The following is a 23,432-nucleotide window of genomic DNA, read 5'->3' as shown; positions in this document are numbered from 1 at the left end:
GTGTATATTTTATTCTAGATGAAGGTAATTTCCTTGACCAAAATCCTAAGGGTACGTTTTGGCTTTGTTGTTTCTGTCATAAACCCCAATTCGCATAGTCATCCTGTACAGTCACTTGTAATTCCACCGGTCCACTTTGCATAGGCCATAAATCTAGAACCAATTGTATAGCAACTTTGGCTTCTTCAAAAGCTTTACTCTGTTCAAGTACCCAATCAAATTCATATTTTTTCCTGGTTACTTTATATAAGGGTTTCAAAATCTGTCCTAAATGCAGAATGTGTCATCTCCAATATTCAAACAATCCTATGAACTTTTGGTCCTCTTTCTTATTGGTGACTATAGGAAAATCTTGAATCTTCTGTTGAGCTTGTGGGAGAATTTCTCACATTCTTTTATTTCATTGTATACCCCAAAATTTTACAGTTTGAGCTGGCCCTTGAATCTTTGCAGGGTTAATTTCCCATCCTTTGCTTTTCATATGCTTAATTAAAAATATCAAACTGTTCTCCACTTCTTTTACATGTTCTCCCTGTATCATAATATTATCTATGTAGTGGGTAAGCTGTACACCAGGTAACTTTAATTCATCCAAATGTTCAGCCACAATCCTATGACAAATAGTTGGGCTCTGCAGAAATCCTTGTGGCAAGCATGTAAAAGTATATTGTTGTACCTGCCATGTGAAAGCAAACTGGCCATTGTTTGGAGTCTATTGGGATCATAAAGAAAGCATTGGCTAAATCAATAACTGCATACCAAGTCCCATCAGTTCTGGATACTTTCTATTAAGGTATTAAGGTTCTATTAAGGTATTAAGATTTCTATTAAGACATTAAGGTATTAAGGTTCCAGTATCTGGAACAGCAGCATACTAAGGAGGAGTCACTTTATTCAATTGTCTATAAACGACTGTCATTCTTCACATTCCATCTGTCTTTTCTACTGGCCAGACAGGATTATTCCATTGAGTGATTGTAGGAACTAACTCCTGCTTCAACATATTCTTTTATGATGTTGGCAATTTCATCTTGTCTACCTGGCACACAATACTGCTTCAAAGTAATTACTTTAGAAGGTTCAGGTAAAGTCATTGGGTACATTTTTATTTTTCCCACTAAAACCGTATTAATTCCTATCTTCCTTACTGCAAATTGATATCTACCTTCAGGTAAATTCAGTCACACCTTTCAATATATCTATTCCAATGATGTATTCAGAAATGGGTACAATGAGCACAGTATATTCTTTCTTAGGCAATTGTCCAATTTTCATCATTAGTTTGACTTGTCTGGCTGATATTTCAGCCCCTCCTCGTCCAGTGCTGATAATAGGAATTCCATGTCTGAACTTGTCAGGATTTCCATAAATCAAGGTGGCCTCCTCCCCAGTGTCCATCAATTCCCTGGTTACAGTATTTGATCCATTTTTCCAATATATAGTCAGATTATTATGGGGTCTGTAATCCCATCTCTGTGTTTCTTTAATCTGAGCTGGGGCTTGGTCTATTTCCTAGTCTCCCTGAAGGATATAAGGGTTCAAGATCTATATGACTTGTAGCAGCAGTTCTTATTTCTCTGTTCCATCTGTTATTAAGCCCCTTATCTCTGTACCTTTTGTATAGTTCATTAGTTGAAATACCATCTATTCTTCTAAAATCTACCTCTGCTGTCAATAGAGTATTGAACATTTCTTTTCTTGTCACTCTATTCTGATGTTGAATTCTGGCTGGCAATTCACTCTTCTCTCTCTAGGAAATTTATCTTTTTCCCAGTCTCCTTAACTATGAAATCTTATCCAGCACCTCTGAAAGAGAGTTCCCTACTTCCACAATTAGCAGAGTCAAAATTAGGTGTTTATAAGCAGGGGTAGCTGTCTTAACTATCAAATTTCTATGAGAGACTCACAAGGGAGTATCATAATAAACTTTGGCATTCTCCAACATAAGAGCAGTCTTCATTACCTCCTCCTTTAACTTTCTCATACAGTCCCTAAGTGAATACCAGGGTCTATCTGCAGTAGGCCACATAGAATCAGTAGGATATTCCCTATTACAACCCATTGCAGCTAAAGCTAACAGATTGGTTGTTTGGTTACCTCATTGCAAATGATAATCTGTACAAAAGGATTCTGAGTAATACTTATGAATCTCATACAATTCACAATATCTACAGATACTCCTGTGGCCCTTTCATTGCTGATTCTCACCATCCAAGATATTAACAATTCTCCCATTTTCTGGGTGAACCTACTTGAGACATCTGTGATTTCCTGCTATGTAAAATCCCCCGACATCTTTCTGAACACTGTATTATTATCTTGGGTTTCTTGCGTCCTTTGCTGTATGAGGCGTACTGCTGTTTGAGGAGCCTGGTCTGATACTGTATCATTCTCTGGCTCCATAGCATCATACCACAAAGTAACATTTCATGCCTCACCTCCTGATACTGTATTATCCTCTCTAGACTCTCTCCCCTTGTCACCATGGCAATCAGACTGGCAGTTAGAGCAGTTAGACTTTGACCTGAGCTGAACTGAAATGTACTCTTGACTTCTTTGGATCCCTCTGTCTTCTAGCCAAATTAACAGCAAAATCAGTAGATTCCTGAACAATAATCTGTTGTTCTGCCACCTGAGATTCCCCATCTTGCTGTGGTGTAGAAATATTCTCATTTGGCCTAGCTATTTTGGTAACTGTCTGAGTCTGATTTCTTTCTCTTAACAATCTGTCCCTGTTTTCATATATAATACGATATGTTGTGAGTAAAATCCAGCCTCATCTAGAGATTTCTGTTGGCAATTCTCTCCCTGGCTTAACTGTAATTTCTTGCAAACATCTTTCTGAATGTCTAGGTTCTCCCTCCTGTAGCTTCTGTTTCCAGTCCTCACAGAAACCAGTGCCTTTAGACCATTCCCATGCTAGGGAGGAGTAAGTTACATTATCCCATCCTGGAATAACCATTTCTTCTTCTACAGCTCTTCTACCTCCAAATAGAGATTTTATACCTTGTGATCCCATCCTACTTGTCGCCAAATATGTCAGCAAGACAATAATCACAATATAGATGATAATTGTCAAAATGACTATGTGGTTCTGTATTGCAAAATATATGAGACTCTCCACATAGAGGGTAGAAGAAGTAAACCATTTATTCAAACACCACAGAACCAGATCCTGAAACCAGTACACCTAATCCATCATAGCAGCAAAGAATTCAATACACAATGCCACAGCAGAGATCCACTCCATCCCAAAACCATCCGCCCCTCCTGTTTGGGCCTTCCCACAAACAATCACTCACAGCCACCACAAGTCTGCTCTCTCTCCCTTAGCTCCAACTATAGTAACTGCTCTCTTAGCATTTGCTGTGACACAATTTCCTTTTCCTCTCAGCAAGTTCCTCCTACCACATGTGACTTAGGCTTCCTGTGATATAAGCAGGTAACATGGCCTGTTAATGTGTGGGAAAGATCTTCAAATCTAAATTGCTATTACAGGGTCCTTCCCCTAGATCTGACTTTGGAGCATGAGGGTTGTCCTTTGTTCTCACCATCTGACTGGATAGGTATAGAGACAGGGCCTGGACCCATGAGTTCAGTGATACTGGGAATTCTTGAATGAAAAAACTCTATCTATCAATACACCTTAGTGCTTTCTCTGCAGTTTAAAGTCTTAGAGAGTTAACTCCAGTACTGAGAGGCTAAATGACCTGCCCAGGGTCATACAAAAGTGGGGCTTGAACCCAGATCTTCTTGGATCTGAGGTCAGTTGTCTATCCATTGTGCATGCTGCCTCACCTAACTGACCTTTCCTTTTTAATGGCCCTACATGGTGTTCCTAACACCACTTCTATATAACTCTTCTACAATGTGTTTTAGCCTATCTATTCTTACCATGTACCCTTTGTTGCCCTTTGGGTGATTCTCAACTTCAATTCTTTGGAGTCTGTAGTGTTCCATGACAAAAAAACCACCAGACTAGTATTAAATGAACCTTCTAAAGTGGGAGGAGTGAAAGGTTTCCTGTTGGCAGCTCACCACACCAAACAATACAAGTAAAAAAACAATATCCCAATACAGAAAACTCAGCAATGTCAAGAAGCATATAAATGAGAAGACCTGCTACAAGGTAATTCTTACAGGAAGAATAACCAAGGACCAGCTCACCAGTCCATTGTTCTGAGTCTTCTCATTGCCTCTGGTCTCCCCAACCCATATGCAAGCCCTAGGTGGCTCCTGTGACTCTTGTAGCTACTTCCATTTTAAGTACCTTTGGAATAAACTCCTTTTGAAGTTTTGGGGTGGCATGAGGTGCCCCTGCTCTCAGGATAGGAGGAAGTGGTGTTACTCTCTGCCCCCTGGTCCTCTCATCTTTAACTTCCCCTTTGTTGGTCCTAGGCAGTCTTGTCACTCTCATAGTGACTGTAATTTTAGCATGCTATTTTTAGAGATGATTTCTTGCCTGTCCCAGGAGTAACCCCACTGCTGGGTGATTTAGGGTCCGCGAACCAGTCCAGCCCCTAGTCTTGAGAAGAAGGAAAGGAGACGGCCATGGAGGAGTATGGAGCCTGGGCAATAAGAAAGTAGAGGAGGAAGGAAATCAGAAATTCAGGACTGATTAAAGTTAATTAATACATCGAAGAGGAAACAGACAGTCAGAAGAAGTGCTGAGAGAAAGGTGAAGAGACCCAAGTGCAAAGTCATCTTTGAGAACTCTTCACAGAAGTGTTCAGGAGAACCTGTATTCAATTATTTTACAACCAAATGCTGAGGGTAAGCCTAGGAACCATAGAAGTCAGCTGCAAAGATGATTTTGAAGGCCAGAAGAGAGGGAATGATAAACGTGGATAGCAATTAGAGCTTTTAAGGGCCTCTACAGGTGTGAGAGCACATAATATCCATTCTCATCATAACTTTACTCTAATTAGATATCACAACCAGGACTTAGATGGGACTCTTCCACCCACCTCCACATAAACGAGGATGTCCCCTCTCCACTGGAGAGAGGAGTCTCCTAGTATTATAGTCATCTGGCTACCAGTGTTCAATAGCCGCATATATATTTAGTGACTCACTCTCCTTTTAAGGCTACAGTGATTCCGGCATATGGTCTCTGGTTCTCCTTGAGGCTTTCCAGTTAGGATGACCCAAACCTGAGTCCCAGGGGACTCATCCCAGAAAGCACCTCAGGTCAGGATGGTAGACTTGGGTGAGTCAGGACTGCCTAGTGAGAGTAAGGGCTTTTGGCAATGCCTTAAATTTAGTTGAGGAAGAGTCCTCACTATCCCAGTCCCAGGTGTGGTACACTTGCCAGCTTTCTGTAACATACCATACTGTTGAGATAATGGAAGAAGTTGGAGCTATGCAATGGAGTACTGTGATAGTGACCTGTCACTGGTCCCAAACGTGGCACTAGGAAATTGGTGCTACCCAGTGGAATACAGTAGAACCTTGGTTTACAAATTTAATTTTTTCGAGATTCGTTTGTCATGTGATTTGTTTGTACTGCAAAGCAAATTTTCCCATAGGAAATAACGTAAAGTCAGATGATTGGTACCACATCCCCAAAAATATTCATATAAAAATAATTATTTATAATTTCAAGTAAGTTTTTTGTCCCTAATGCACCTGAAATACAATAGCAATGATTAGTACACAATATAAACCGAAAATAAAACAAATTAACCTGCACTTTACCTTTGAGAAGAGTCGTGGCTGGCGTGAGGGAGATGAGAAGGAAGAAGAGGAAGAAGGGTTATTGCTCAGAAGGAGAATCTCCTTCCATGAGAACACCAGAGATTTCAACGTCGGGAGTGTTCTCTCTTATGCTACTTTCACTAAAAGTAAGACTAACACTACTGTCTTCACTTATTTTTCGTTTTTTAGAATCACTTTCATGTTTTGACTCACTGATTTTTTTTCTTTACATTTGCTTCTGACTAGGAATCTATCTAATGACACTTGTTTTTGACATTTTTTCAGGTCACAGAAATGTGACATTGCATTATCGTTAAAAATATTTGTGGCTCTCATTGTTACAGCCTTATTTGGCTGATGTTTTTCTTTTTTTCTTTTCTCTTCTTTTTTTTTGCAGGGGGGAAGGCAGGGCAGTTGGGGTTAAGTGACTTGCCCAAGGTCACATAGCCAGTAAATGTGTCAAGTGTCTGAGACCAAGACTTGAACTCCTGACTCCAAAGCCAGTGCTCTAATCATTGTGCCACCTAGCTGCCTCTTGGGTGATGTTTTTCAACAAAATTTCGCACTTTTCCCCACATCTGATAAAATTCCCTAATCTCACTTGACATGAGGAATTCCTCAGACCTCTCAGCCTCCTCCTCAGATGAGATATCCTCTGTAACCTCTTGCTGTGGCTCCTCATGTAGATTCATCAGTTCATCCCTCGTCGGCTGCTGAGGTTCCTTTGTTTGACATATGAAAGCAAAAACAAACAAACAAACAAACATTGCCCTAGTTGAGGTCATCCCTTCATGAGCAGTTCAAGTCCAAATATGATGGTCATAATGCGAATTTTTGTTCATGCTGCAAGACAAATTTTGTGAATCAAAGCATACTTAAACCAGGTTACTCATAAACCAAGATTCTATTGTATAGAACTTTTGCCTCCACTCAGCTGTCAAAATGATCTCCCTAAAATGTAGGTCTGACCATACCATCTCCTTATTCAATAAACTCCAGTGGCTCTAGGATCAAATATAAAATCCTTTGTTTCTTGTTAAAAACCCTTCATAACCTGCACCCCTTCTCCCCAACCTTTTCAATCTTCTAACACCTTACGCCTTTTCACATACTTTGCCATCCGGTGACACTGGCCTCCTTGTTATTCCTCAAGCAAGATATTCCATCTCCCAACTCCAGGCATTTTCACTGGCTGTCCTCCTGGCTAGAGTTCTCTTTTTCATTTCCACTTCCTGATTTCTCTGTCTTCCTTTAAGTCTCAGCTAAAATCCTACCTTTTATAGGAAGCCTTTCCCAGTCTCCCCTTAATACTAATCCCTCTGTGATTGTTTTCAATTTATCCTGTATATATCTTATTTATATACAGTTGCTTATATGTTGTCTCCCCATTGGACTTTGAGAACAGGACTGTCTTTTGCCTTTCTTTGTATTCCCCAGCACTTAGCATAGTGCCTGGCATATAGTAGTATTTAATCAATGTTTATTGACTGACTTTCTATATGACAGTTGTGAACATATTGGTCAAAAAAAGAAACTGGAAGTTGTAAGAAATGGATTTTACTGGCCTAAGGTGATTGTGGACATCATTAAGAAAAATAAGGCTTGTACCCCTGCTGTGCAAAGACAAATACTACCAATTCATAATGCACATTTGAAACTTGTCTGCTTTGATCTTCTATCACTGGAAGGAGATAGCAAGAACCTAAGTCATATATTGTTGGTGACTGATTGCTTCATGAGGTATGCACAGACATGCCAAACCAGCCGCCAGAAAGCTTCTATAAATGCTGAAGTATTGGGATGTGTGTGGAATATTTCTTAGTGTGTAGGCTTTCTGCAATGATCCATTTGGATCCTTGAAGGTAGAGACTTTGAAAGTTCCCCGTTGGAGAGGTTAGCTTTGGCTGTCATCAGGAAGTCTAGAACAATACCTCATCACTCCAATGGAATCCATAAGCTGAAAATTTCAACAGAACATTGATGAATATGTTAGGGACACTGAGATGAGGCAAGAAAATTGTCAGTGGAACCAGTATGAATTGTACACATCCACTGGGAATGATGATTCTGGCTTTATATACTACCTGTTGGTCATTGGGCACAAACCAGGGTTACTTGTTGATTTGTGTTATGAAGTCTCTAAGAACGGAGCATCTGTAGGCATTCACTACTAGTATATTTCTCAATTGAGAAAAAAGCCAAAGAAGTTTACTGCCTAGTTACATCTTTTGCTCAGAAGAATACCAAAAGTCAAAAATGACAGAATGACTGCCTGTGTTCATTGTCCAGACCTTCAACAAAAGTGAGAGTTCTGCTGGGAAGTCCTAGTATTTGTGGGACACACAAGGTAGTATATCCTTGGAAAGCTATTTCATATCTGGTTGTGGAGATAGTAGGCAACTTTTCTGTTCACCAAATAGCACTGAAAACTGGTGGGGGCTCTGTAAAGACAAACCTGAGTCCCTCAGGTTACAAATAGAACACTGCTAGCAAGCCCAGATTTAGTTAATAATAGTGAGTAATAGTAATAGCTGGCATTGATACAGTACTTTAAATTTTGCAAAACACTTTATGAATATTCCAATAATATTAAATTAGACTGGGGATGGGGGGAGGGAGGAGGGAAGGAAGGCCCTGGCCAGTCTATTAAGAAAGCAGGAAGTTCAGCTTGAAGTAAACAGCAGCAGCAGTATGTCTCAGACCTCAGGATCAGAGCAGGGTCTCACTTCCAGCATCTAGCTCAGCCTGCAGAAAAATAACCCAGGTAGGAATCCCAGACTGAATGGGAGCCTACAATTCTGCCACTCTGAACCAGCAGAGCTTTCCAGCTGGCTGATAGAAATGGGATCCAGCAGCAATTTACTCTTGCACAGACCCAAGCCTAAGTCAAGAACTTGCCAAGCTCAACAGAAGGGCAGCAATCAGAGTTTTCCCTAGTTCAAACCATTTTGAGAGCAGTGAAAGCTTATAGGTCTCCAGACTGTCTCCAAGATGCTGGGATAACAAAACACTCAATATTCTAAAACAGCAGGGAAAGGACAAGTCTAGATCTTCCCTCCAGAAGTATGGAAAAGCCCAACCCTAATGTCAAGTCTGAAGACAAGGAAGTAGGCCGGAATAATGGGCAAACACTTAGCTGTACCAGATCTAAAACTATGTTATAAAGTAGCAATCATCAAAACTATTTGGATCGGTGGAATTGGTTAGGTACACAAGACGCAGTAGTAAATGATTAAGTAATCTATTGTTCAAAAAACCCAAAGCTTCTGGGATAAGAACTCACTATTTGACAAAAACTGCTGAGAAAAATGGAGAATAGTATGGCAGAAACTAGGCATAGACTAACATCTCACACCATATACCAAGATAGGGTCAAAATGGATACATGATTTAGACATAAAGGGTGATACCATAAACAAATTAGGAGAGCAAGGAATAATTTGCTGCCATATCTATGGATAAAGAAGAATTGAGACAAGAGACAGCATTATGAAATGTAAAATGGATAATTCTGATTACATTAAATTAAAAACTTTTTGCACAAACAAAACCAATGTAACCAAGATTAGAAGGAAAACAGAAAGCTGGGAAACAATTTTTGCAGCAAGTGTTTCTGGTGAAGACCTCATTTTTAAAATGTATAGAGAACTGAGTCAAATTTATAAGAATACAAGTCAGTCCCCAGTGGCCAAAGGATATGAACAGGCAGTTTTTAGATGGAGAAATTAAAGCTGTCTATAGTCATATGAAAAAAAAATGTTCTAAATCACTATTGATTAGAGTTTTGCAACTCTGAGGTACCGCCACACTTAACATATTGGCTAATATGACAGAAAAAGAAAATGATAAATATTAGAGATGTGGAAAAATTGGAACACTAGTGCATTGTTGGTAGAGTTGTGAACTGATCCAGCCATTCTGGAGAGCAATTTAGAACTATGCGCAACGGGCTATAAAACTGTGCATACCCTTTGTTTCAGCAATACCACTACTAAGTCTGTATCCCAAAGAGATCAAGGGGAAGGGATCTATACGTACAAAAATATTTATAGCAGCTCTTTTTGTGGTGCAAAGAATTGGAAATTGAAGTTGTGGTATGTGAATGTAATGGAATACTATTTATTGTGCTATAAGAAATGATGAGCAGGCAGATTTCAGAAAAACCTGGAAAGACTTGGGTGAACTGATGCTGGGTGAAGTGAGCAGAACCAGGAGAACACAGTACACAGTAACAGCAACATTGTGTGATGATCAGCTATGATAGACTTAGCCCTTCTCAGCAATATAATGACCCAAGACAATCCCAAACATGATGGAAAATGCTATCCACATCCAGAGAAAGAACTATGGCATCTGATTGCAAATGAAAGTATTCTATTTTCACTTTTTTTTATTTTGTTTTTTTTGTTTTTTGCTGGTTCTTCTCTTTGTTCTCTTTCTTCTTTCACAACATGACTAATGTGGAAATGTTTAACATGATTGCACATGTATAACCTAAAAAAGAGAAAAGAATGGGCAAACAAACAAAAAGAGCCCCACTATTAATGAGCTATTACAATGGCAGGGAATCTCAAGATACCGACACAGAAGAAGAGAATGACTCCAAAATATCTTAGAGAATGCTGTCTCAAGAATGCCTCAGCTTGCATTACAAGCTTAACTAGAATTCCTGGAAAAGATGAAGCAAAAGTTGAAAAAATAATTAAAATGTTCTATAAATGGATGAGAGCACTTGAGAAAAAAGTCGTAAAAAAAAATGAGAGTTATGGAAGAAAGAATTTCAAAGGGAATTAACAGCTTGAAAAAAGAGCTATAAAACCTGGCCCAAGCAACAAATTCCCTAAACATTAGAATGGACCACATAGAAGCCAATGACTTCATTAGGCAACAAGAAACATTAAAATAAAGTCAAAAGGCTGAAAAACATAGAAGATAACATAAGCTATCTCACAGTAAAAACAACTGACCTGGACAACAGTTCGAGGAGTAAAAAAAATTAAACATGATTGGACTGTCTGAATGCCATGATAAAAAACAAAAGAGCCTGGACAAAATATTTCATTTGGGGAGATGATTTATGTGACCCCATCATCAGGGTCCTTAAAGGGAGTCTAAAGGGAGTGGATCTGTTATGTCTTCATGATGTGAAGCAAAGAATGACAAGAGGCGAAGGACTCAGAATGCAGAAAAAGAAAAAAAAATTTGGACATGGCCAATGTGAAAATTTATTTCTAACGGATTTTGTTTTTCTTGTGATCTCAGTAGGCGAGAGGTTGGTGAGAAGGTGTTTCATGACTGATTAAAACCAATAAAATGTTTTTTTAAAAAGAAAAAATGGCTTTAGTCTTCACATAGAAGGAAGGAGATTTTGACATAGGCATCCAAGATTCATTAACAAAGAGAATCACAGCAAAACTAATTGGGCTTACTGAGGAACACATAACTTAAAAAGAGAAGCACATTCAGATTGAAATCAGCTAATTGGCATGGAACTTCAAGGTTTCGCCGCAATTGGAATTGGATTGTTTGTCTCCTTGGGATAAGAAAGACAATTCCAAGAAGACTAGGGCCACAAGGAAGGAAGTTATATGTCCCTGCTTGTTTTGGTGGAGCACCTTTTTAATTTATCCTGATCAACAAATTAATATCTATTGCGGTACAAGAAAAACCATGTGGAATGAGAGAAATTACAGTCAAGACACATGTTACATGGCTAAGCATTAGTATTAATGTCTGGCTACCTGTGGAACCATTTTTGTTTGCCTGGATATGCCTATTTGCCACACCATGAGGCCTCGTGAAGTTATCCCTTCTCCATTCTCTCTCCCCTGCCTCATTGCTGCCTGGCCAATTGGCATTTATCCTCGGAAGTTACCATGAATTATTAAAACCTTGTGTATTTGCTGCCTGTACTTTTCTAAGGTGCTTTGTCTCCACGTAAAGACCAAGGTGATTTTAATTGCATTCTGAGTGAATGCTTGCTGAAAAGGAGTGAACTATACAAGGAAGGAAAGATCAAAGGGAAACTTGAGACCACTTGCCATAATCTCATATTAATAATAATAGTTAGCATTTACATAGCACTTTAAGGTTTACAAAGCACTTTACAAATATTCTCTCAACCATCCCACAGGCAGTCTGTTATCACTCCCATTTTACAGATGAGAAAACTGAGGCAGACAGAGGTTAAGTAACTTATCCAGGGTCGCACAATTAGTGTCTGAGGCCATGTGGAGCAGCTAGGTGGTGAAGTGGATGGAGTGTTTGACTTGGAATCAGAAAGACTCCTCTTCCTGAGTTCAAATCCAACCTCAGACACTTACTAGTTGTGTGACCTTGGGCAAATCATTTAACCCTGTTTGCCCCAGTTCCTCATCCGTCAAATGAGCTGGAGAAGGAAATGACAAACCACCAGTATCTTTGCCAAGAAAATCCCAAAGGGGTCAGGAAGAGTCGGACATGACTGAAATGACTGAACAACAACAGCAAAGCCACTTCACTGAATTAAACTTCCTCACTGACTGCTTCACGTGGTAAAATATCAATGGCTTCCATACTTCCCTTTGTTTCTCTTGTTACTGGACAACAGTAATTAGTTATTTAGTCACGTCTGGCTCTTTTGGACCCTATTGGGGATTTTCTTGGCAAAGAGACTGAAGTGGTTTGTCATTTCCTTCTCCAATCCAGCTCACTTAACAGATGAGGAAACTGGGATAAACAGAGTTAAGTGACTTGCCCAGGGTCACACAGCTAGTAAGTGTCTGAGTTTGGATTTGAAGTCAGGAAAATGAGTCTTCCTGACTTCAGGCCTGGCACTCTATTCACTGCACCACCTAGCTGCTCCTGTTTTCTCTGAAGTACTGTAAATTCCTAGGGAGATTAGGATCATGTTTGTCTTTTACATGCCTATTTGCTGAAGGTCAATTCTCCTCCTTTTACCCTGGCAAGAGAACATCTGTTTGGAGGCTATGGTAGAGAATCTACATTATACTCAGAATCAGGGAAGGTAGTGACCTACACTGCCGTATCCTCTGTCCGGTGCTGGGCCTCGTGCCTATATGTCATATACAACATATGCTTTGGGAGTTGGGGAGAGTGTCTTACATTTTCCAAGGCCTAGCCCTCTTCTTCTAACCCCAGCCAAAATCTTCCAATTTGAAACAAAAACATCTGCCTTGAATCCTAGCTCTGCTATTTATTACCTGTACAGCCTTGAACAAGGGGCAGGCAGGGTAGCTCAGGGCATAGAGCACTGGCCCTGGAATCAGGAGGACCTGAATTCAAATCTGGCCCTTAGACACTTACCAGCTGAGTGACCCTGGACAAGTCACTTAACCCTGTTTGCCTTGGTTTCTTCATCTGTCAAATGAGCTAGAAAAGGAAATGGCAGACTACTATAGTATTTTTGTCAAGAAAACCCTCAATAGGGTCAAGAAGAACCAGACATGACTAAATAACAGGAGCAAACCTTTTGGAAACTTCTCTGTAATCCAGTTTCCTAATTTTTGAGTTGGCCAACATAGATAATCTAGCTCTAAAAAATCCTGTTATTCTAAGCCTTGGTTTCCATGGCATGGACCCCAGACCAAGGAAACATCTCGCTTGATCTCTCTCTTGCTCAGAGAGATCAATAAATCCCTCCATCTTGCCTCAACTCCCGTCTGCTTCCATTTGCTCAGGGGCTCTTGCTCTCTCAAGGGTAAGGGCAAGGTTCTTTGACTATCTCTTCTGTGGCTAACTGTTCCATGGCTACTATGAGGTAGCCCACTTGATCCTGTGGGGTAGGACTAGATTCCCTAGCCAACCACTCTCTAAGTCCCCGTGAAGCTCTAAATCTATGATGCTATGATCCCTAGCCCCAGCCACTACACATATTTCTTGAGCCTGGAAGCCCTCTGCCAACAGCTCCACAGGAGGCCAGATTTAAACTTGACAAACCCTCTGCACAGCACTGCCCCAGGGCATGTCTAGCGTTTATTCATTTGGCAAACATTTATTATGCTTTTAGTATGTGTAAGGCATCCTGCTAGGTGCTTCAGATACAAATGTAGTGCTCCCTTTGGGGCTACCCCCAACTTGTACTTACAAGTTGGGTCTCTGGGGGAGGACTACCCCAGGTTCAAATAGTATGAGTCTGCTCTCCCATAATCCTGGGCAAGTCAGCTACCTTCTCTGGGCATGTTTCCTCATCTGTAAAATGAAGGGGTCCATCCTAGATCATTCCTAAGACTTCTTCAAGCTGTTAGTCGTATACTATTATACTCAGAAACCAGAGTCACTTGGCGTCTATGGCTTTTAGTGAGCTGGAGCCTGTTACGGGAGACACTAGGTACACCCTGGGGGATCCTTACTATAGAGGCCAAACACAGCCAACCAGTGCCAGGCATGTTGAGAGGATGGTGCCAGATGGCACTCTTTGAATGGTACCCAGAAAGACAGAGAGATTTGCCCTTGATCAGGGTTAAAGGAAATGCTGAAGTTTTTTTTTTTTTTTTAAGAGAGAAAGAACGCAAACTTCTTTCTGATCTCTTGAAGGAGAGAAAGCTTATAGTGGTGAATACCTATTTCTCTATTTGTTTCTCTATTATGGAAACTTCCCTCCCTCTTTTCTTCTCTCCTTTCTTTGTTTCACTTTTCTTTCCCACTTTCCTTTTTTTGTTTTTTGTTGTTTTTGGAGGGGGGAGGGCAGGGCAATTGGAGTTAAGTGAGTTGCCCAAGGTCACACAGCTAGTAAGTGTGTCAAGTGTCTGAGGCTGGATTTGAACTCAGGTCCTCCTGACTCCAGGGCTGGTTGCTCTACTCACTATGCCACCTAGCTGCCCCTCTTTCCCATTTTCTTTGCCTACTTTCCTTTCTCTACATTCCTCCTTCCATCCTTCTATATCTGTTCCATCATTTTCCCCTTCCTCTCCTCTCCTGTTCTGTCCTCTCCTTTTCTTTCCTCTCCTTTTCCTTCCTTCTTTCTCCCTCCCTTCCTTCCTCCCCTACTCTTCCTCCCTTTCTTCTCTCCCCTACCCTCACGCCTATTCTCTATCCTTCTTGCCCCCTCCTCTCACCTTCCCTTTCCTCTCCTCTTCCCTCCCTTTAATTCTTTTCCTCTTTCTCTCCCCTCCCCTTTCATTCTTTCTTCCCCTCCTCTCATTCCTGTTTCCTTGGCTCATTCCCCAGATCTGGTGAGGATTGGCAACAATTTGCCTCCGGCCCTGGTTGCCACAGCAACCCCTCTTTGTTAGTAACCTGCATCTGAAAATGTCAAAATGTTGTCAGTGGGTTGGGTTAGGTTCCCTAAATCACTACTTCTTTTTCAGATTCCAGTTGCCTGGGATGCAAACTTCCTCAGTTTCCATGGGGACAGGAGAGCACTGTCTTTCTTTCCATCCCAAACATCTGTCTCTATAAACAGTTGTGCAGTCAGTGCCTTGGTTTTCTGGGCAAGGGCTAAGGAGAAGGAAGTTCTTTGTTTACCAGGAGGGGGTCAGTTTCCTCCCTCTTCTCCCAGTTGGCTGACAGAGCTAGAGCTGGGGCAGCCTCACCTCCCTCCCCCACCCAATTCTTATGGCACCTGGAAAGGAGACCGGGGGGTCATCTGGACCCTGTTTAACTATTCTGCCCAGGGTTTGACATACCCTATCAGCGGCTGTAGGGTGAAGTCATGGAAAGAACATTGGATAGGGAGCCTAGAGACCAGAGTTCTGGTCCCGGATCCACTACTAAGAAGCTGTGTCACTTCAAGAATTTCCTTCACTGAATCTCGGTTTTCCTCATCTGTAAAATTATGGATTTCAACCAGATGATGTCTAAGTCCTAAGTACTCCTAGATGGTGTAGAGAAGGGCATTGGAGATGAGGGTCAATATTAGGGTTCGGTCATGGCTCAATGAAAGGAGCATTATGACTGTGATGGATGGAAGGAGCAGGAGGCTTTGGGCGATGCTGGAGGAACTGGCTGAGTCAAAGGCTTTGAAGCCAAGTGGAGTTCCCCTCCTGCTCTTAAAGAGAGGGAGCAAGATGAAGACCATAATTTGCTGTCTGGAGATCTGGCTTTAAGCTCCAGTTCTCCCACATCTAGCTGTATTAACTTGGAAAATAATTTTACCTCTCCAAGTCTGGCTCCTGATTCATAAAATGGGTTGAATAATACTTGTGCTGCCTACTGCATAGAGCTATTGTGAGGTCCAAATGGGATAGCATGAGAAAAAGCTTTGTAACAGGCAAGCGCTATTAAAAAATAGCCCATTTGGGGCAGTTAGGTGGTACGGTAGATGGAGCAGCTGCCCTGGAGTCAGAAGGATGTGAATTCGAATGTGACCTCAGACACTTACTAGTTGTATGACCCTGGGCAAGTCACTTAATCCCAATTACTATATGTGTGTGTGTGTGTGTGTGTGTGTCTGTGTGTGTGTGCATGTGTGTGTGCATAAAACACATTTATATAGGCCTTTAAGTTCTATTGAGCTTCAGGAAACTCCTCCAAGATAAGTAACAAGTATTATTATTATTTTTTTTAAGAACAAGGCAATTTATTAATGAATCTGGTCTAGTTTGTCTTAATGTTTCTTGTTGGCAGCTGCCACCTGTCCGGCAATTCTGTCCAGGTCTCTCTGTCCCTTATGTGTCAGCTTCCAGCCCCCATCCTGGTCCTTTTCCACCATCTTGAGGCCTTCCAAGGCTTGCAGGACCCTCCAGGCCACGCTCTTGGAGCACCTGCTGAAGTGACTGGGCATGACTCCGTTGCGCTGGTGCCCCCCCGTAGATCTTGGTCATGGATCCTACGCCAGCCCCGCCACGGAGGTAATGGTGCCGGGCCGTGGAGGCAGCCCGGGTGTAGAACCAGTTCTCCTCGTAGGGCGCCAGCTCCTTATGTTTGGCCAACTTGACCGTGTCCACCTCACTGGAAGTATCTTTGGGATAACTAATAGCATACAGGATGAAGAGATTAAGTACTATAATCAGTTCCCACTTGATTTTAATATCTTCTTCTGTGTATCTATATTTCAGATGTCTTTATTCCACAGTATTTAGTAATGTGAAATCTATTAAAATGCAGATACTGCCTTTTCATGCATCAATGCTATGTCCAGGAGATTGTGGGTAACAGTTATGCCTGTGATAATTTGTCTCATTCTAATAATTCATTGTTTTAATTTTCAAGGGTATTTTGAAGTCTAAGATTGAGTATTAAAGAGAGAGCTCACAGAATCAGAAGATCTAGGTTCATGTTTGGCCTCTGGCATATAGGCTCTGTAACCCTGGGCAAGTCTGCATGCCCCAGGCAACTTCTGAGAATATAAATTGCAGATCAAGTGCCAATCTGCTCTCCACGAGAAGCTTCTTCCACTGATGCAATCACCAATCCAATCCAAAAATCGCAGTAGCAGGATTTGTCATCTGTTAGTTTATGAAAGATACCAAATTTCTGATGTATAGTTCTAGCCATTAGATCAAGTGTTGTCATGATATATTGCAGTTTCTACTCCTTCCTTGCATAATCTGCATTGATAAATGAGTCCAAGCTCCTTAAGGAGAACCCATATGTAATTTTTGGAAGTGATGACCTTGTCACCACCACCACCACCATCATTCATGCTAATCTTTTTGGTAGGTTAAATTAAAAAAACAACCTATATTGCTATATATTGCCATTGTTCCTTTATATTTTTGTTGAGTTCTCTAGCACATTTTAAGGATTTTATTTGTAGTACCAGGGTTTGTCATAGGTTAGTTTATGAAAAATAGTGGGCTTCTGATGTATAATTCCACACACCAGGTTTGAGTCTTGCTGGTCATTTGGTAGATACTAAAATTTTACAGACTGCAATGTATTGCCATTTTTACCACTTTCTTGTGTAACCATGGCTCAGATTGTCTTTCAGGGATAAACTGGTAGTTCAGACTGATAAGCTTTCTCTCCCAGTCCTGAGAAAGACTAAACTAGCATGATCTTTGAGCTGAGAGGAGGACTTCAGCTGCACTTAAGAGTTTTGAAAAAGAAGCATGCAATTTGTGACCAAAGATGTAAGAGTTTGAACTGAGGACATTTGGAGAGTCAAAGAAGTGAGTGAGTCAGAGAAGCGATGAAGCTGAGGAAAGGCAGCAGCATAATGGAAGGTGTTAGAACTGGAAATAGATGAGCAATGACATGGTGGGGGCTTTCCTTCCTCATTGCTTCATTTATTGAAAGGCTTACTGTGGAGAAAGTGTAGTGGAACTGTTTCTCTTCCCCAGAGACTGCTGAAACTGGTGACATAATTAATACTCTTCCTTTCTCTTCTGTTTGATCTCTACTCACAAACAAGAGGAATTGAGCACTGAAATTTCTATGTCCTTTAAATCTGTTATAATTTCAGATTTTATTTGCCTCTTTGAAAATACTTTTCCTCATCTGGAAGAACAAAAGGTCCAGAATATCAAGGGAATTAATGAAAAGAAATGGTAGGGAAGGTGGCCTTGCCATACCAGATCTTAAACTGTATCATAAAGCAGCAATCATCAAAACTACTTGGTACTGGCTAAGAAATAGAGAGGCAGATCAGTAGAAAAGATTAGGTACACAAGACACAGTAATCAATGACTGTAGTAATCTGCTGTTTGATTAAACCCAAAGATTCTAGCTTCTGGGGTAAGAACTACCTATTTGACAAATAATGCTAGGAAAACTGGAAAATAGTTTGGCAGAAACTAGGCATAGACCAACATTTACACCATATACCAAAATAAAGTCAAAATGAGTACATGATTTAGATATAAAGGCTGATACTATAAGCAAACTCAGAGAGCAAGGAATAGTTTACCTGTCAAATTTATGGAGAATGGAAGAATTTGTGACCAAATAAGAGATAGAGAAATGCAAAAGGGATAGTTTTGATTACATTAAATTGAAAAATTTTTACACAAACAAAGCCAATGCAACCAAGATTAGGCAGGAAGCAGAAACCTGAGAATTTTTACAACCAGTGTCTTTTTTTTATTTGTTTGGTTTCTTTTTTGAGGGGGGAAGGCAGGGCAATTGGGGTTAAGTGACTTGCCTAAGGTCACACAGCTAGTAAGTGTGTCAAGTCTCTGAGGCCGAACTTGAACTCAAGTCCTCCTGACTCCAGGGCTGGTTGCTCTACTCACTGTGCCACCTAGCTGCCCCTCATTTCTAAAATATATAGAGGACTGAGTCAAAAGATACAAGTCATTCCTCAATTGTTAAATGGTCAAAGGATATGAAAAGGCAGTTTTCAGAGGAAGAAATTAAAGCTATCTATAGTCATATAAAAAATGCTCTAAATTACTATTGATTAGAGAAATGCAAATCAAGACAACTATGAGGTACTACATCACACCTATCAGATTGGCTAACATGATAAAACAGGAAAATTGTAAATGCTGGAGAAGATGTAGAAAAATTGGAACACTAATGCATTGTTGGTGGAGTTGTGAACTGATCCAACCATTCTGGAAAGTAATTTGGAACTATGCCCAAAGGGCTATAAAAATGTGCATACCCTTTTTCCTAGCAATACCACTTCTAGGTCTGTATCCCAAAGAGATCATACAAATAGGAAAAGGACCCACATGCACAAAAATATTTATAGCAGCTGTTTTTGTGGTGGAAAAGAATTGGAAATTGAGGGGATGCCCATCAGTTGGGGAGTGGCTAAACAATTTGTGGTATATGAATGTAATGGAATTCTCTTGTGCTATAAGAAATGATGAGCAGGCAGACTTCAGAAAAATGTGGAAAGATTTATGTGAACTGATGCTGAGTGAGGGGAGCAGAACCAGGAGAACATAGTACACAACAACAGCCACAATGTGTTATGATTAACTTTGATAGCCTTATCTTTTCTTAGCAATGCAAAGATCTAAGACAATTCCAAAAGACTCATGATGGAAAATGCTCTCTTTTTTCTTTTGTTTCTTCTATCTCATGGTTTCTCCCATTGACTCTAATTCTTCTTTACAACATGACTAACATGAAAATAGGCTCAATGTGAATATATATGTGTAGAGTCTATATCAAATTATGTGCCATCTTGGGGTGGGAGGAGGGGAGATGGGGAGAAAATTTGGAATTCAAAATCTTATGGAAGTGAATGTTGAAAACTAAAAATAAATACATTTTTAAAAAAGAAAACATTTTTTCTTTATATAAAAAAAAAACCCATAACCAATCATGACTGGTGCATAGTACATGTCTGTATATATTAATCCACAAAAAAAAGAAAAAGAAAAAAGCGGAAGTCAATGGCTAGCTAAAAATACATGGAGTGTGAACAGAATAGGAGTCTCTGCTCAAATATTAAGCATTCTCTTGACTGGGGCAGTGAGTGTATATGATTTTATTAATAAACATTTGTCATTTATAAACATTTTAACCTAGCCAAGAAAGTAAGACACATGGACCAGGGACCATTTTTTGCCTCCAGACAAAACAAAAATCCAGTGCTAGAATTTGTTGTGATTTGGGAGGATTCAGCTCAATCACTTTTTCCTGTTGGGAGGAGGGAGCAAAGGAGCAAAATACCTTTGCCCTTGACAGTGATACTTAGTGGTTTCACTTGCATACATGGATCACTAAGTCCAGACTCCATAATGATAACCCTTCTATAATTTCTGGTGGCAATGACCTGGTCTTGAAATGTCATTATCTATTTCCACAAACAAATCCTCATGTTCAGTCATTTGTTTAACTCTTCTTTGTTGACATATTATTGATTGAGTTCTTGTGTATGTTGCCCATGGAGGGCTTTTTGATTCTACTCTTGGATCTTAACCATTTCACAGTCTTCACCTGGTGATAAACTACTTTCAGTTAGGTTCAACACATCTGAGAGCATGCATTACTGCTTGGTGAAGTAATATAAGCTTGCTCCAAAAGCACGTCTATGGGTGCACTAAGAATGTATATAAATCCTCTTCCCTCTTTTTGACGAAATAGGGTTAATCTTTCTATACTGCTTTATAGTGATGGATCCTGTATTTCATCAAAATTTTGTATTATTGTACTGGTTTCTGTGAAGATTCTTTCAAAGTGTCCTAGGGTACATTTTTTTATGGTTTTGAAAATATACATTAAGACTGGTATTGAATGGTTTTAATTGCTTTTGTAATCCCACTACTGTCCAAGAACAGGGCCATTTCCTCAAGATTAGTAGTTGCCTACTACACACACATTGAAAGACATGATTGATTAGCTGAGAGACCTCTGAATTCATGAAGCTGAATGAGAGAGGAGAAAGAAGTGGGGAGAGAGAGAGAGAGAGAGAGAGAGAGAGAGAGAGAGAGTGACAGAGAGAGACAAACAGAGACAGACAGAGACAGAGACAAAGACAGAGACAGAGATGAATTTTTGAGCAGCATGTCAAGGAGCTTGTAATCTAATGGGAGAACCAACATGCAAATAGATATATACAAAGCAAGCTATATCTAGGATAAATAGGAAATAATTAACAGAGTGAAGGCAATAGAATTAAAATTAAGAAGATTTAGAGAAGGCTTCCTGAAGAATGTAGGATTTTAGTTGAGACTTCAAGGAAGTCAGGGAGGTCATTAGTCAGAACAGAAGATGGAGAGGCTTCCAGGCTAGAGGACAGCCAGAGAAAGTCCTTGGAGCACAGAGATGGAGTGCCTTGTTCATAGGACAGCCAGGCCAGTGTCACTGGATCTAAGAGTATAGAGTGGAATCAGGTGAAAAAAGACTAAAAAGATAGGAAAAGATACATTATAAAGAGCTTTGGAAGCCAAAGAGAGCTTTTGTATTTGCTTCTGGAGGCAATAGAAAGCCACTGGAGTTTATTGGGTAGAGAGATAATATGATCATACTTATTCTTTAGGAAAATCACTTTAGTGTCTTTAGTGTCTGAAATGTATGATAGATTGGAGTGGAGAAGAGACTTGAGGCAGGCAGACCCACCAGCAGGCTATTACAAAAATCCAGGTGTGAGGTGATGAGGGCCTGCATTAGAGAGGTGGCAAAGTCAGAAGAAAGAAAAGGATATATCAGAGAGGTGTTACCTCTCTGAGGTGAATTCAGCAGGCCTTGGCAACAGATTGCATAAGGGCTGGGAGTGAAGAGGGAGTGCGAAATAGTGAAGAATCCAGGATGACTCCTATGTTGTGAGCCAGGGAGACTGAGAGAATGGTGCTGCCCTCCATAGTAATAGGGAAGGCAGGAGGGGGAGAGGGTTTATCGGGGAAAGACAATGAGTTCTGTTTTGGACTTATTGAGATGTCTACTGGCCATCCAGTTGGAGATGTCTGAAAGGCAATTAGAGGTCAGCAGAGAGATTCAGGTCCAAGAGTTAAATTCAAGGAGATATTCATGGACCATAAAATGCAATAAACTACTTTTCTAATTAAGAGCTTAAATAAATTAACTTCAAGGTTAAAAGGATACCTCTACCCAAGAGAAATTGAGGAAAATAAACAGGCAGAAAGAGAACAAAATGATCTCTTTTTCCAAATGATATGATGGATTATTTGGAGAACTCTAGAGATTCATCTAAAAATTAGTTGAAAGAATTAATAGCTTCAGTAAAGAAGTATAATATGAATTAAGCCTACAAAAATCATTGATCTTTCTGTATATTACCAACAAAACCTTGACAAAAGAAATGGAGAAAGATATTCTCTCAAAATAACTACAGAATATATGAAGTAACTTGGAGCATAGATACAAAGACACATGGGATTTTTATGAATACAACAAAACACTTTTTACAGAGGTGCTAAGTGCTGTGCAGGTTTTATGTGGCTGATGACTGGTGAACTGAAGCTGGGGTGTAGCAATCAGCCCCTCTTACTGCAGTATGCTCTAACCACTGCTTGATTGAATCCTGAGCTTCTCCCTCCCTCCCTTTCCCCTACTGACCTGGCCCTATCACTTTAAATTCCCTTGTCTTTGTAGAAATCCCACCTAATATCTTGCACACCAGGTGGCATGCTGGTGGGACATGCTAGATTGGTTCTTTAAGGGAAAGTAATTCGACTATCTTGCTACTTGCAAGAACCAGTAACTGGTGTCAGGGATCTTGAGTACTTATAGTCTTTGGGAAATATTTTCTTCATTTTCTGACATGTTGATACTGTGTGGCTGCAAATCATGAGATATCACAGTCTCTAAGAAAAATGGAGTTGAAGATGACCCAGCAGGAAATGGACAGATGCATCGTGTTTGAGAGAAGAATGCGACAATCACTGATAATGGAGAAACAGTGGAATGGCTGCCATTGCAGATGTGTGTAAGGCAAAGTTCTGGTGATTCCCAGCCATCCCAGAATCCAGCAGCAATGGATATTTTGGAAGATCAGCTCCCTGGAGGGCTGTGTAAAGGTGTCTGGGATTGTTAATGGAAAGTTATATAGGGAGTGGATGTCAAAAGGAGGAAAAGGAAGAGTTTTGGTATGTTCACATACATCCTTCATCTTGGAAACTTAAGGGAACACAAGGGTGCCCAGATTAGCCTCAGTTCTTTCATTCAGGGAGACTGCACAGTTGATTACCACTACCAAGGGCTGTGAGACATTTTTTATCCATGCTTCCCTTCCCCTCTCCCTCCTCTTCCCTCATCCCCAATACCAAGCCATGGAGACAGCTGCTGCATTAACTGTACTTCTGCCCCTTCAGTGTAAAAGAAGAAAAAAGCCATTCCTTTCTGGGAAGCCAGCCCTTTGTGCTTCCCCTTCTCCTCTGTTTCTGCCCCTCTCTCCTTCTTATTTATTTCACTGCCAGATAAAATAAATGATCACA

The 23,432-nt window shown here is 40.4% G+C and overlaps 1 pseudogene; it reads right to left on the bottom strand.

Annotated features, from left to right (window-relative positions):
- Positions 1-16,194: 16,194 nt before the first annotated feature.
- On the bottom strand, positions 16,195-16,914 carry LOC118847023 (annotated as a pseudogene).
- Between the last annotated feature and the right edge of the window lie 6,518 nt (positions 16,915-23,432).

Source organism: Trichosurus vulpecula, chromosome 4 (genome assembly GCF_011100635.1).
Source record: "Trichosurus vulpecula isolate mTriVul1 chromosome 4, mTriVul1.pri, whole genome shotgun sequence".
NCBI classification, from domain to species: Eukaryota; Metazoa; Chordata; class Mammalia; order Diprotodontia; family Phalangeridae; genus Trichosurus; species Trichosurus vulpecula.
This window is presented reverse-complemented; position numbering and strand designations above follow the sequence as displayed.